The sequence below is a fragment of the Choloepus didactylus genome, assembly GCF_015220235.1.
Source record: "Choloepus didactylus isolate mChoDid1 chromosome 23 unlocalized genomic scaffold, mChoDid1.pri SUPER_23_unloc10, whole genome shotgun sequence".
NCBI classification, from domain to species: Eukaryota; Metazoa; Chordata; class Mammalia; order Pilosa; family Megalonychidae; genus Choloepus; species Choloepus didactylus.
The window spans coordinates 378,136-391,092 of NW_023637591.1; positions in this window are offsets into that span (position 1 = coordinate 378,136).

The window sequence follows — 12,957 nt, forward strand, 5'->3', positions numbered from 1 at the left end:
GGAGGCCTGCCACCTGATCTCAGCCCCAACCCCTTTTCTTAGGGATGACAAGCCCTTTAGGGAATTGTCTCCTACACTTGAGTTTTTCCTTTGACGATCTTAACACCACCCTTGCCTGGGTCAGTGCTGACAATTGAAAATGCCCAAGGGTTCCTCTAATGAGCTACTTAGAATGAGAAATAAAGGAAAAAAGCAAGAAGACCCCTTTCCAGAGCCAGGACCCAGTTCACCAGGAAGGAACCAGAGTTGGTACCCAGTTCTCTGTGCCCCTTTTCTTGAGATACAGCCCTTTTCCAGTATTCTGAGCTCAGTGGACTCCAAAAGCCTCTGCATTTGTTTGTTTGTTTATTTATTTACTGATTTTTCCATCAGGCCCATGTCCTCCCTGCCAGGATAAACCTCTGGGTTTCTTTCCTGCTTTCTCTGGTTTTATCTGTGCTCATCGCATGTATTCAGTAGTCCAAATTTGTTAATTAAAACCACAATTGGGGCTTGGTTCAGCTATATTCTCTTGTGCCCAGCTGAGACTGCTTCTTTTAACCACAGCAATGTTTGCAACTCAGCCTGCCATGCTGGTAGGGGAGGGTCACCAGCTCGGAAGTTTGGGAAGCTTTACTCACAGTTCTATGCTGTGGTCTCAGGCATTCCACCCAATCCAGACTGGTGTATAATGTTGTCTGGTCACAGATTTCCCCCCATCAGTTGTTTCAGACTATTTTCTAGTTGTTCCTGGCTATTTACTAGTTGCTCTAGGGAATAAACTCCACTCCTCCCTATGCTGCCATCTTATCCCAAATCCCCAATCTAAGTTTTGCTAAATTATACAGTCCCAGTTTTTATTTGAAACCTATCTTTCTGGTGTCATACATGCCCCTAGCATTCCTCTTTCAACTATACTCACATTCAACTTTTTTTCCATTATATTTACAATATTGTGTAACCAACAAGTAGTATTGTGCTATCTGTTTTGGGATCTTTACAATCAATCCTGTTCAACATTTTGTACTCCTTCATCCTCAAATGCCCCTATTTGAGGGCATTTCCTATAGTGCAGGTATTTCCTGTAGTGCAGATATCTTGTTCACAAACTTTGTAATTGTCTGTTTGTCAGCGAATATTTTAAACTGTCCCTCATATTTAAAGGACAGTTTTGCCAGATACAGGAGTCTTGGTTGGTGCTTTTTCTCTTTCAGTATCTTAAATGTATCACCCCACTTCCTTCTTGCCTCCATGGTTTCTAAGAAATCCACACATAATCTTATCAAGCTTCCATTGTATGTGATAGATCACTTTTCTCTTGCTGCTTTCAGGATTCTCTCTCTGTCTTTGATGTTTCATAATCTGATTATTAAATGCCTTGGCATAGGCCTATTTGGATCTATTCTGTATGGGGTATACTGAACTTCCTGGATCTGTAGTTTTATGTCTTTCATAAGAGATAGGAAATTTTCATTGATTATTTCCTTTTTTATTGCTTCTGCCCCCTTTCCCCTCTCTTCTCCCTCTGGGACATGCATGAAACATTCATTCATGCATTTCATGTTGTCATTCAATTCCCTGAGACATTGCTCATATTTTTCCATTCTTTTCCCTATCTGTTCCTTTGTGTGTAGGATTTCAAGTGTCTTGTTCTCCAGTTCCTGTGTGTTTTCTTCTGCCTCTTGAGATCTGCTGTTGTACATCTCCAATGTGTGTTTCATCTCTGGTGTTGTGCCTTTCATTTCCACAGATTCTGCCAGTTATTTTTTCAAACTTTCAGTTTCTACCTTATGTTCACCAAAATTTTTCATTATACCCTTCATCTCTTTTCCCATATTATCCCTAAACTTTTTAAATTTATTTAGTTTTAGTTGTTTCAATTCCTGTATCTCAGTTGAAATGTAAGTTTGTTCCTTTGACTGGGCCATAACTTCAATTTTCTTAGTGCACATTGCAATTTTCTTTTATCTAGTCATCTGATTTCCTTGGTTACCTCAATCAGGTTTTCCTAGACCAGAATGTGCTCAGATCTCAGAAGAGGCAATATTTAGTATCAGATTTCCCTTAGGGTGTGTCTTAGAAGATTGACACACCCTGTGATGCTTCTAACTGTTGTCCTTTACCTAACATGCCCAGCAGGTGGCATCTGGCAGCCTGTCACTCCTGACTGGTGTAAGTAAGTGTGTCCCACTTAGTTTCTCTTTTGGCTGTTCTCCCCCAGGCTCTGATTCTTAATGGGTGGCTGGTAGTAGGGCTGGGCACCACCTCCTTCCTCTTAGGGAAGATATACCTCCTAGGGACTCATCATCAGCATTTAAATAGGTTCTTTGTCTCTCTGACTCTGCTATCTCCATCTATGTCTGCGTCAGAGTGCTGTGAACTGAAAATGGCTGTGTCATTCTCCACTGAGTCACCAAGGTTGGAGAGAGGAAAAGGGATAGTCCACAGCCGCTGCAGCTTCAACCACTGGCCAGAGGTAGCATCTAGTCTTCTGGGCTCCCCCTCCCAGGACAGAGATGTCATTCAGCTCTTTAAGGTCAGTCATCACTAGAAGCAACTGTCTGCTTGCTGGGGATCTGTAGCTTCTATTGAGTGGTCAATGTTTGTTAATTAAAACCACACTTGGAGCTGGACTGGGGCATATTTGCTTATTCAGAAAGTGCTGCTCTCTATCACAGCAAAGTTTTGCAGTTCAGACTGCCATGGGGGAAGGGGGCTCCAGGATCAGGTCTGCAGTTTTTACTTCCAGATTTTATGCTGTGATCTCAGGCATTCCTCCCAATCCAGGTTGGTGTACAATGTGTAGATACCCATGGTTGACCCCAAGAGTTATTCTAGATTATTTACTAGTTGTTTCTGGTTATTAGTTGTTCCAGGGGGACTAACTAACTTCCACTCCTCTCTATGCTGCCATCTTCCTGAGTCTTCTTCTCCTCCATTAATTTTTAATTTATATCATTTTGAGAAAGTTTAGGATTTACAAAATATTGAGAAGCTAGTACCGAGAGTTCCAGTATAGCTTGAACCCACTTTCCCCTATTATTAGCATTTTATGTTAGATGGTACATTTGTAATTATTAATGAGACAATGTTGGGACATTATTATTCATTGAAGTCCATATTCAGATTTTCTTAGTTTGTGCCTAACGTCTTTTTTTCCATGCCAGGGTTTCATAGCACACCACATGGCATTGCATCAATATATCTCTTTAGACTCTTATGGCCTGTGTCATTTTACCAGACTTCTCATTTTTTTTTTTTTTTTTGATGACCTTGATATTCTGAGGAGTACAGATCAAGTATTTTGGAGGCTGCCCAACTATTGAAATGTGTCTGATGTTTTCTTCCTGAAACAATTTAGCAGGAAGTCATAATGCACAACCCACAGTTACGCTCCTGCTTCCAGAAGCTGTAGCTTCATTAGTTATTTGGAAGTTTTCCATCTGGGAGATTTTTCTTTCCTCTCCCATTTTTAGATGTTTGTTTATTCTCTTCTTTGAACTTTTTATTGTAATAACAGCTATACAGCAGAAAATGTCCCATTTTAACTTCATTCAAGTTACAATTTGAAAGTATTAATTATATTCTCCATGTTGTTATACCATCACTGATATCCATTACCCCTAATTTCATCACCTCAAACAGAACCTACTCACCCATGAGGCTCTCACTCTCTCTTCCCACACTGCCTTCACACCCAGCCCCTAGTATCCTACAAATCACTTTCTAGCTCTAAGAAGATTGCTCCTTCTGGATATTTCCTCCTATATGAGAATCCATACAATATTTTATTTTATTGTAGCAATGTCTACATAATGCAAATTTCTCATATTAACCACTTTCATAATACTCCATTTTATGAAGAGGCCACAATTTGTTGGTCCATTCAATAGTTAATGAACATTTTAGCTGTTTCCATCTTTAGCCATTAGGCAAAATGCTACTGTGAATATTCTTACACAAGTGTTGCATATATATATATATTCTTTTCTCTTTGGTTGATACTAACAGCATGATTACTGGATCACTGTGCTTAACATATTCAGGATCTGTATCTTTCAGTAATGGTTGCAACATTGTTTAATCCCACTAACAAAGCTATTTTTTGGTTTGTTCCAAAATTAACACAGATCCTAAAGAACTTGAACCTTCAAGCAATCAGTGGAGCATGGTTTGGCTGCATCTTTCACAATAGGTCTTTGTATTTCTTCTGCTGCATATTCTGTTGCCTAAGAATTCCCAGGGCTGCGTATCTGCCTCAGAAGCATATTGCACAGGTCTCTCAAATCCCATCCATTAGCCCTTTTCCAAGGGAAAATGAAAGAATCTCTGATGATCACCACAAGGAGACATCCCGTGTCCACAAGGCACTGTGAGGCATGGCTGTGGGGTGCAGGGGCAGCAGGAAGATCAGGGACTGTGTCATCACCTCTGCCCTCTAATTCCTGAAATTTGAAGACCACACAGTTATGGGTGTGCTCCCTCCATCGGAAACCATGGCAGGAAAAATCATATTTGGGAGGGGTGGATTTTGTTTCTGTTTCCTTTTCTTCTCAGCTTATTTAACTGCAGGTCATATAACCTGAGCATGCACAGAAAACACTGACTCTTGTCCTTTAAATGACATTTGAGATATCAGGAATAGAAATCACCTTCCTAGTAACCAAGTTCACAAGGATGAGGAGACACAGACATTTAAAATGCAAGGGTCCCTCACCAAGGAAGATCCCATCCACAGACACATCGCTACCACACATAAACACTCTAGGAACAATCAGGCAGGATATGCCAATGTGAATACTCATCAACATCCTGCCACCCTTTGTTCCCATCCCATAAAACTCCCCAGAATTTTCAGATCTGGGAGACAGATTTGAGCCTTGCCTCCTGTATCCTTGCTGGTCAACCTCACAATAAAATTCTTACTTTTCTCAAAATCCTGATGTCATAGTATTGGCCTCTGTGCACATGAGACAATTAGCCTTTGCTTGATAACACACCCTGATCTGAAGGGAAGACAATGGAATGTACTGTTCCCCCTCTGGGAGCCTGATTTGCTACATACAGAACCTTGATTAAGTGGAATTATTATTAACAGAACTATTCTGAGCCTGAAATTATCCTTTCCTCCCAAGCTTCTGCCTTACTGAGGGGAATGACCTAGAGAACACTCTGGGTTTATATCCACTTGGCCTTTGGGGACCTTGGAAATAACAAACCCAAGGATGGATTTGGATGGAGAGACCCACCCCTCAGGGCATGCAGGGCTCATAAGAGGGACAAGGGGCCTGTGCTTGGCCTCTGTGGAAGGGACCTGGGGGCACAAAGAGCACATGTCTTCACAATGAGACATGAAAAGATGCTCAACTTCATTTGTCTTTAGGGAAATGTAAAATAATTCACAATGACATGACACTTCACACCATAAGCTCCAGGCAAAAAGAGGAGTAAGTGCTCAGGTTACCTGTACTCTACATCTCTAGGTTGTGGGACAATTGGAGCCCTCACCCATTGATGATGGCAAGGTGAAATGTCCTTGCTTTGGTAAAGAGTTTATCTCTTCCTCAAAAAAGTAAGTATGGAGTTACCAAGTGACCCAGCAATTCCACTCCAAAGGATAATATAAGGAGAACTGAAAACATGTGACCACTCAAAAACCTGCACAAGAATGTTTCCAGCAGCCTCATTTATAATAGCCTATTGTGAAAATAACTTACATGTCTTTCAAATGATAAATGAGAAACAAACATTGGAATATCCATAAACAGGAGGTTGCTCAGCTGTAAAATGTAATGGTTTACTGATATTTGCTCCAATGAGGGTGAATCTCAAAAATATGATCACGAAAACCAACCACCCACAAAAAGCCATAGTCTCTCATTTGAAAGAGACAAATTTATTCAGACAGAAATTAGATAAGTGGTTGTCTGTGCAGAGGTGTGCAGAGAAGTGGGACTGGGAAAGGACAACAAATGGTTCATTAGGTTCTGGAGTTAGTGAGGTGATGTTTCCACAGCCTTGTGAATATACTAAAAACCATGAACTGTACACTGTAAAAGAGTGAATTTTATGGTGCATAAATTATATCTCAATTGAAAAAGTACATTCTGGTGTGATACTGGGTCCTGGGAGAGACTGAGCCTCTGACCCTGGGGCAGTCACTGCCCAGGTGCCTAGACAGGTGTGTGACTAGCTGGGCTCCTGGGGAACCTGAGTTAAGGCACCAGGACAGCCCCAGGGCTCCTCACATGAGGGGGCTGCGGTGGGGTTTGGAGTTAAGACCAGAGGGAGACTTGAAGCACTCAAGCCCCCTTCCCAACATTTCTCCACCAGGTTTCCGGCCTGGAATGTGGGAGGGTCTGGATGTGACCTCCTGAGGGAGCCACAAACTGAAGGTCTGAGGAGCAGATGAGGAAGCTTTTAAGGAAAGACCTGCCTGAGGGCGTCCTTCCCTCAGTGCTGTCCCCCCCATGGACACCAGATGCCGCTGTGGGCCAGGCCCGGGGAAAGCGAGCACAGCCAGGAGACCATTAACACATGGTCACTGATGGGAGACCACACTGTAAACTGTAAACTGTCAACTTACTGAGTCTTCCCAGGAGGGAAGTGTATTTGCATAAATGTCCCTCCCTGCCCAAGGACTTAGGGGTTATAATGAAAGCTGGAGAAGCTGATTCTGGGGTGAGTCATCTTGGAAAGCACAGCCCTGGGGACATCTCCACCATGACCAGGACCCATCTCCTGCTCATGCTTCTGGCTCACTGCACAGGTCAGGGGAAACATTCTGGGCTTGGGGTGGGGACAGGCCACACAGAACCTGCCTGTCCCCATCTCCTCTCCTGACCACGGGGCATCTCACCTGTTTCAGGAGACATTTCCCAGGCTGTGGTGACTCAGGAATCTTCACTGTCCATATCCCCTGGAGGGACAGTCACACTCACCTGCAGCTCCAGTACCGGGGCCATCACCACCAGTAACTACAGAGGCTGGGTCCAACAGAAGCCCTACCAGGGTCCCCAGGGTCTGAAATGGGGCATCAGCACCAGGATCTCAGGGGTCCCTGCCAGATTCTCAGGCTTCCTGCTTGGGGCCAAGGCTGCACTCACCATCCCAGGGGCCAAGCCTGAGGATGAGGCCGTGTATTACTGTGCTGTCTTGTACAGCAACCATTTCCACAGTGACAGATGTCAGTGGGGAAGTGAGACAAAAATTCCTGGCTCAGCTTTGGCTGCTCTGATATCTTCTGTATTTTTTCTGAGAGACTGGATCCAACCTAGTGTGGGCTCAGGAGCTTGTTCTCCAGGACCCAGAGGAGACTCTTACATAGTTTCAGGCTCAGAAAAATGTTATGTTTAATGCACTATTTTATTATAAGAATGTAATATAAATACACAGACATCACTAATTTCAAAGGAAATTGACAGGAGCCCCAAAAGAAGGGTATTATTATATATGCATGTTGTGTGTATTCACGCTGGAGATAATAAATATAAAATATGGAATACTTCCTTATGCTTTCACCTAGGAAAGATAGAACCCAGATTCAGTTGATGGATGAGCCCTCTGATATGGGCTCCCTTCTTTTTGCTCTCCTCTCTGCTTCTATTTGGCCAATCTCACACATTCCTGGGTTCACTATCTGATGAGGGTGGTGATGCATTCCAGGTGTGGATTCCATCTGCAGCTCAAGCTGACTCTCCAAGGTCCCCTTCACCCTCCAGGGTTCAGACCTTCCCCCAGTGTCCATGGATCTCCTCTCAGCATGTTCAAACCAGTCCCACAGGCATCCTGTGCTGGGCTACAACTTCCCATTTCTTTAGAGGAATATTCCTTATTTTGGGACATCACTTACTGTTTGTGCTGGAAGTCTGATTTCCCTTTCATGCTTGTCTAGAGTCTCAACAGGCATCTCATTCAATTTTGAACACAATGAAGAACTCTGATTCTCACAAAGATATGACACATTTCTTGTGAATTGGGGTGAGCTCAGAGGGTGATCCGTGGTGTCATTTAATAGTCTTGGTGAATACTTTTGGCCAAGGTGCATTCACAAGATTCTCAAAGCCTCTCCCCTAACCCCATCCAACCCCAATATCAGAGCCATGTCCTCAGGCATCTTGGGGTCCAGGTGGCACTTGCTTCTGCCTCTGTCATCCTCTCCAGTGACTTACACCAGGCCCTTGGTATTTCAGAGTCAGAGAGGGAGGTGGCAGAGTGAGAAGGGGGTGACTTTCCAGGTGCTGTCTGTAGTCTTGTGTTGAGCAGAGGTGACTGGGTCAAAGGGAGCACCTGGGCATTCTGAGCAGAGAGGATGATGTGCTCTTGTTCTTGGAGAGAAGATGGGAGGGGCCTGCCTGGGGTGGGGGACAGGGAGGAGGGAGGGTTTGTGCAGAACCCCTGTGAGAACTTGTGTGAAAAGCCTGCCCTGATCTGCCCCTTCTTGGTGAACATTAATCCCTGGGCTCCTGGGGTCCATCTCCTGGGTCTGCTTGTTCATCTCTCTGGTGCTTAGCCAGGTCAGCTTTGGGAGGCAGGGAAGGAGCCCATCAGTGCTCAAAAAATTTCTGCCAAGTGAAGACAATTTCTTCCCCAACAGCCCAGGAAACCACATGGCCCCACCCAGCCCACACCCTGCTTTTCCTCACCCGGAGGGGCCTGACCCAAGACCCAATGTAGGGATCAGAAAGCTCAGGGTGGGATCTCATTTGCATGAATGGACCCTCCCTTCTTTCTGAGTTCAAAGAGGGGCTGGGAGAGACTTTGAGAAAGCTCCACCTCAGCTGTGGGGACACAGAAGGCAGGATTCAGAATTGTCACCAACATGGCTTTGTCCCCTCTCCTGCTCACCCTCCTCACTGCACTCATGACAAGACACTGGGGCAGGGAATGGTCCCTGGTAGGACACACTGGGCCCTGATTGATGCTCTTATCTTGGTACCAAAGAATCCCCATCTCTGTGTCTCCCCCACTTCCAGAAACCTGGGCCCAGGCAGTGCTGACTCAGCCCCCCTCAGTGTCTGGGGCTCTGGGCCAGAGGGTCACAATCTCCTGCTCTGGGAGCAGCACCAACATTGGGGGAGGCTATGAGGGGAACTGGTACCCAAAGGTCCCGGGAACAGCCCCCAAACTCCTCATCTATATTAAGAGTAAACCACCCTTGGGGATCACCAATAGCTTCTCTATCTCCAAGTCTGGCAACTCAGGCTCCCTGAGCATCACTGGGCTCCAGCCTGAGGATGAGGCTGCTTGTCACTTCCAGACAGAGGAGAGGAGCTTGAGGGTCACACAGAGCCCAAGGCCCAAGGGGCAATGAGACAAGAACTCCCCTGTCATTTGCCAGGAGGGTGGATACCCAGCAGCTGCTGGCTCTGGCTTCTCCTGGGCTTTCTCCTGATCTTTTTGCTGCAGCCACCCTGGGTCCAGGCTCATCCCAGGGCACTGCCTGGGGAGTGAAGCCTCTTCTTGTGTCCCACCTCAGAGTCACTCAGAGCAGCCCATGCTGAGGTGAAACATCCCAGACAAACCATAATTTCTCCTCCCACCCTCAGAGAACACTGAATCCCTTTAGAGTAAGTTCAGGGACTGGAGGCAGCTGTCCTCAACTCAGACCCACTTTCTAACTCAGGAATCCTGCATCCCCAGTTTCACTCCTTTCCCCATTTGAAGGATTTCTCACAACAATGTCATCCTCAGATTAGTCCACAATATGTCTCCCTGTACTTTTTATCTCAACCTTTCATTTTTATTTTCTCATTTTTTATTAAGATACAAATAATATACAACAAATTGCCCATTTTAAAGTATTTGTCATGTTTGGGCATTTCTATACACCCTTGAAAACATCACCTCATTCAAGGTGTTGAATCTGTTCACCAGCCCCCTCATTTCCCCCTTGCCCCTTTGTACTCACTCCCTCCATCCTTCCCCAAAACACCTCCCCAGGCAACCACTGATCTTCTTTTGGTCACTCCTGTTTGATCTGGAGTTTCTATTTAAAAATGTAATCACACAAAAATGTTGCTTGGTTGGGCTTCCTACACCAGCAATATTCTTTTGATATTCATCCATATTGTTGCTGATCTCCATTCCAATGCATCCAGGCTGGTATTCTTTCATTTTTTTAGGCTCTGAGAACTTTTTCCATCAAGAGACCATTTCTCTAATAGTCATATTTTACAACAATGTGGATATGAAGGTGAATATGAGCCAGGCTTGATGCTGTTCATTTTTTAAAAAGAAACACAGACTCTGTTTTCAGGAAGAGTTTTAGATTTACAGAATAATTGATCCAATAGAATCTAGAGTTCCATATGCATATCCTGCTCCCAGATTTCCCCTTTTATAAATAAACATGTTTCAATAGTGTTACATTTGTTCCAATTCACGAGCAAAACTGATGTGTCATACTATATCCTTAGTTTGTCATAATGCCCTTTTAATGTTCCAGAATCCCATCCAGGATAGCACATCCCACATGTTCCTCATGCCTTGTTTAGGCTCCTGTTGGCTGTGACAGATTCTCAGACTTTCCTTGTTTTTCATGACTTGACACTTTTCAAGAGGACTTCTCTGGTATTTCATTGCATTCCCATGAATTCCCCTGGGTGCATCTATCTGCATGATTTATGACTGTTTGTATGACCTTGATGACCTGGGGAAAAGAACCCTTTAGTCTATTTCTCCCCATCCATACTGTAGCTTTGAAAGAAAGTCACTCTGCACAGCCCACACTTGGCAAGTGGGGCCTTATGCTCCAGCTCCTTGAAGACAGAACATCCACATCAGTCATTCCACCTTCTCTAGAGAGGAGATTGTGTATTCTCCCCAATTATTTTATGTCACTAAGGGCTCATGGGTATTTATTTTATACTTTGGGCTATAGCTTGATACTAATTTATTTATTTTGTTGCTCAAACTATTCCATCTTTGACAACTAGGAACTTGTTATGGTGGCTCCTGTGGCCCTCTTACATGCCCCATAGAGGGGACCTACTCATTTTACTGCCTTGGGTGGTGCCATCAGACAGAACCATAAGCAAAGTCAGGACATCTGTCCAAGAGTGGTGGGTAGTCAGAGGGGCAGGAGGACCCAGGCTCCAGGCCCAGAAGGGGGTGCTGTAGTACCTGTCCTGAGAGCAGTGGGTTCTGGGCCAGCCAGGGAAGTCCTCTATTGGCCATTGCATACTTGGGCAAGCAGTGTCCTCACTGAAATGGGATATTCCTGAACTTGTAGTCCCCATGAGGAAATGAGAATTTGCTTATGACAATCATCTTTGATTTTTATTTCAGTCTCCACTCATCATGAAATTCTTGCCAAAACCTGGTGCCTAGGGATACACATAGCAGGGACAAATTTACATGAAGAAACCTGAACTAGAAGCCCGTTGGGGAGAGAACAAGCGACACTTAAGAAGTGGGCGGGGTCTCACTTCCTTCAATCAAGTCTGAGGAAGCAGAGCTCTGGGGTCATCTCAACAAAGGACAAAATTTCATCTTCCTCCCTCACTGGACAAGGAGCTTCCATCAAGGGGGGAGTGAAAGGCTCCCAGGGCACACGGGCACTGCCTTTGTTCCTGCATCTGAGCAGAGTGGGTCAGTCTGTATTATTTCTACCACATTCTCTCCCTCATTCCAGGGTCCCATATTATGCTGACTGTGTCCCCCATGCTGTCTGGGTACCCAAGTTTAAAAAGCTATATATCTTCCCTCAAACATCCAAACCAGAAGATATCAGGAGAGAGCTCTGCCTAACATGCAAGAAACTATTCCAGACTTAAAATAGAGAGTACCTAACCCAAACTCAATCTCAGATTTTAGCGATTTATGACAAGCAACACAACAGGAACCATATCAAATTATTTATTGACATTGGTGTAAAAATCCCTGAATGTATTCACAAGTAGCATCAGAGTTAGATTGAGAGCAATAGACCCAGTAAGATTTGGCCTGAGATGAGGCATTTGTGAAGTCTTTGGGCAATGGCTAATATGCATTTTGGAGGAGAACAGATGGGAAGCAGTACTGAGTCACATGTCAGGCTCCACAATCAAGGAAAGGGACTCTGAGCTCTCAGGCTGCTTCCCTGACACACTAAGGGAGAGAGAGACACCTGAATAGGATTCATTGGTACCTGAGCACAGGTGGTCAACCTGGTCCTTCAGGCATAAAAGCACCATACAGAGGAAGCTCTTCACTGGGTCAAGCAGCATCACCAAAAACCTCTGGGGAGGTGCTCTCTGCTCCTTCCTTCATCATGATGGGTTCCTGGCACTTTACCCATTCTTCCAGTCACCACTGACTCCAATCTCCATCGAGACCTTCCCCAGGCAAATAGTGATCTGACCCGTGGTTCCTTGAGAATGCCAGAGACACTGGGGTGACTACCCAGGGAGTGGCTCAAGACTCCCTCCCTGACTCAGGCTGGATGCTATGACTTCCCAACTCTTTCATGATGATATATGTAATAAACCTTCAGCCCTTTATCATATTTTAGATTGTATTCCTAATAGTATTTTATTTGTCATTTCGGTGGTTTTGCATTGATTTCTGGACGTTGAATATTGTTAGAATTTTGATAGTTTACCTTTCTAACTCTTTTTCCCTTAAATTTTAGACCCTCCTCTTCTCAAAATGCAATCCATATTAAATTACATGTTTTTCTCCACTGTATAGAGACATATTTGGGTATTCAGCATGCAATTATTTAGTATGAACATTTTGTCTGTTATATGTTGAGCTCCACTGGTCCTATTATGGACAATTTCCACGACTGTGTTGGGAGGCTCCTGTCCCTTCAACCACCAGATACAGGCTCTGTGATTCCCCATTGGGGTCACTGCTGGAAGGGGGAGTTCATGATTTCCACCCCAAAAAGACATAAAGTGGGGCACACCCACCCTCACACCAGCTCAGCACCTCACAAACAGGCGCTCCATGGGAAAGAGTTCCCATGTCCGGGAAGCGGCGACACTGGGACTG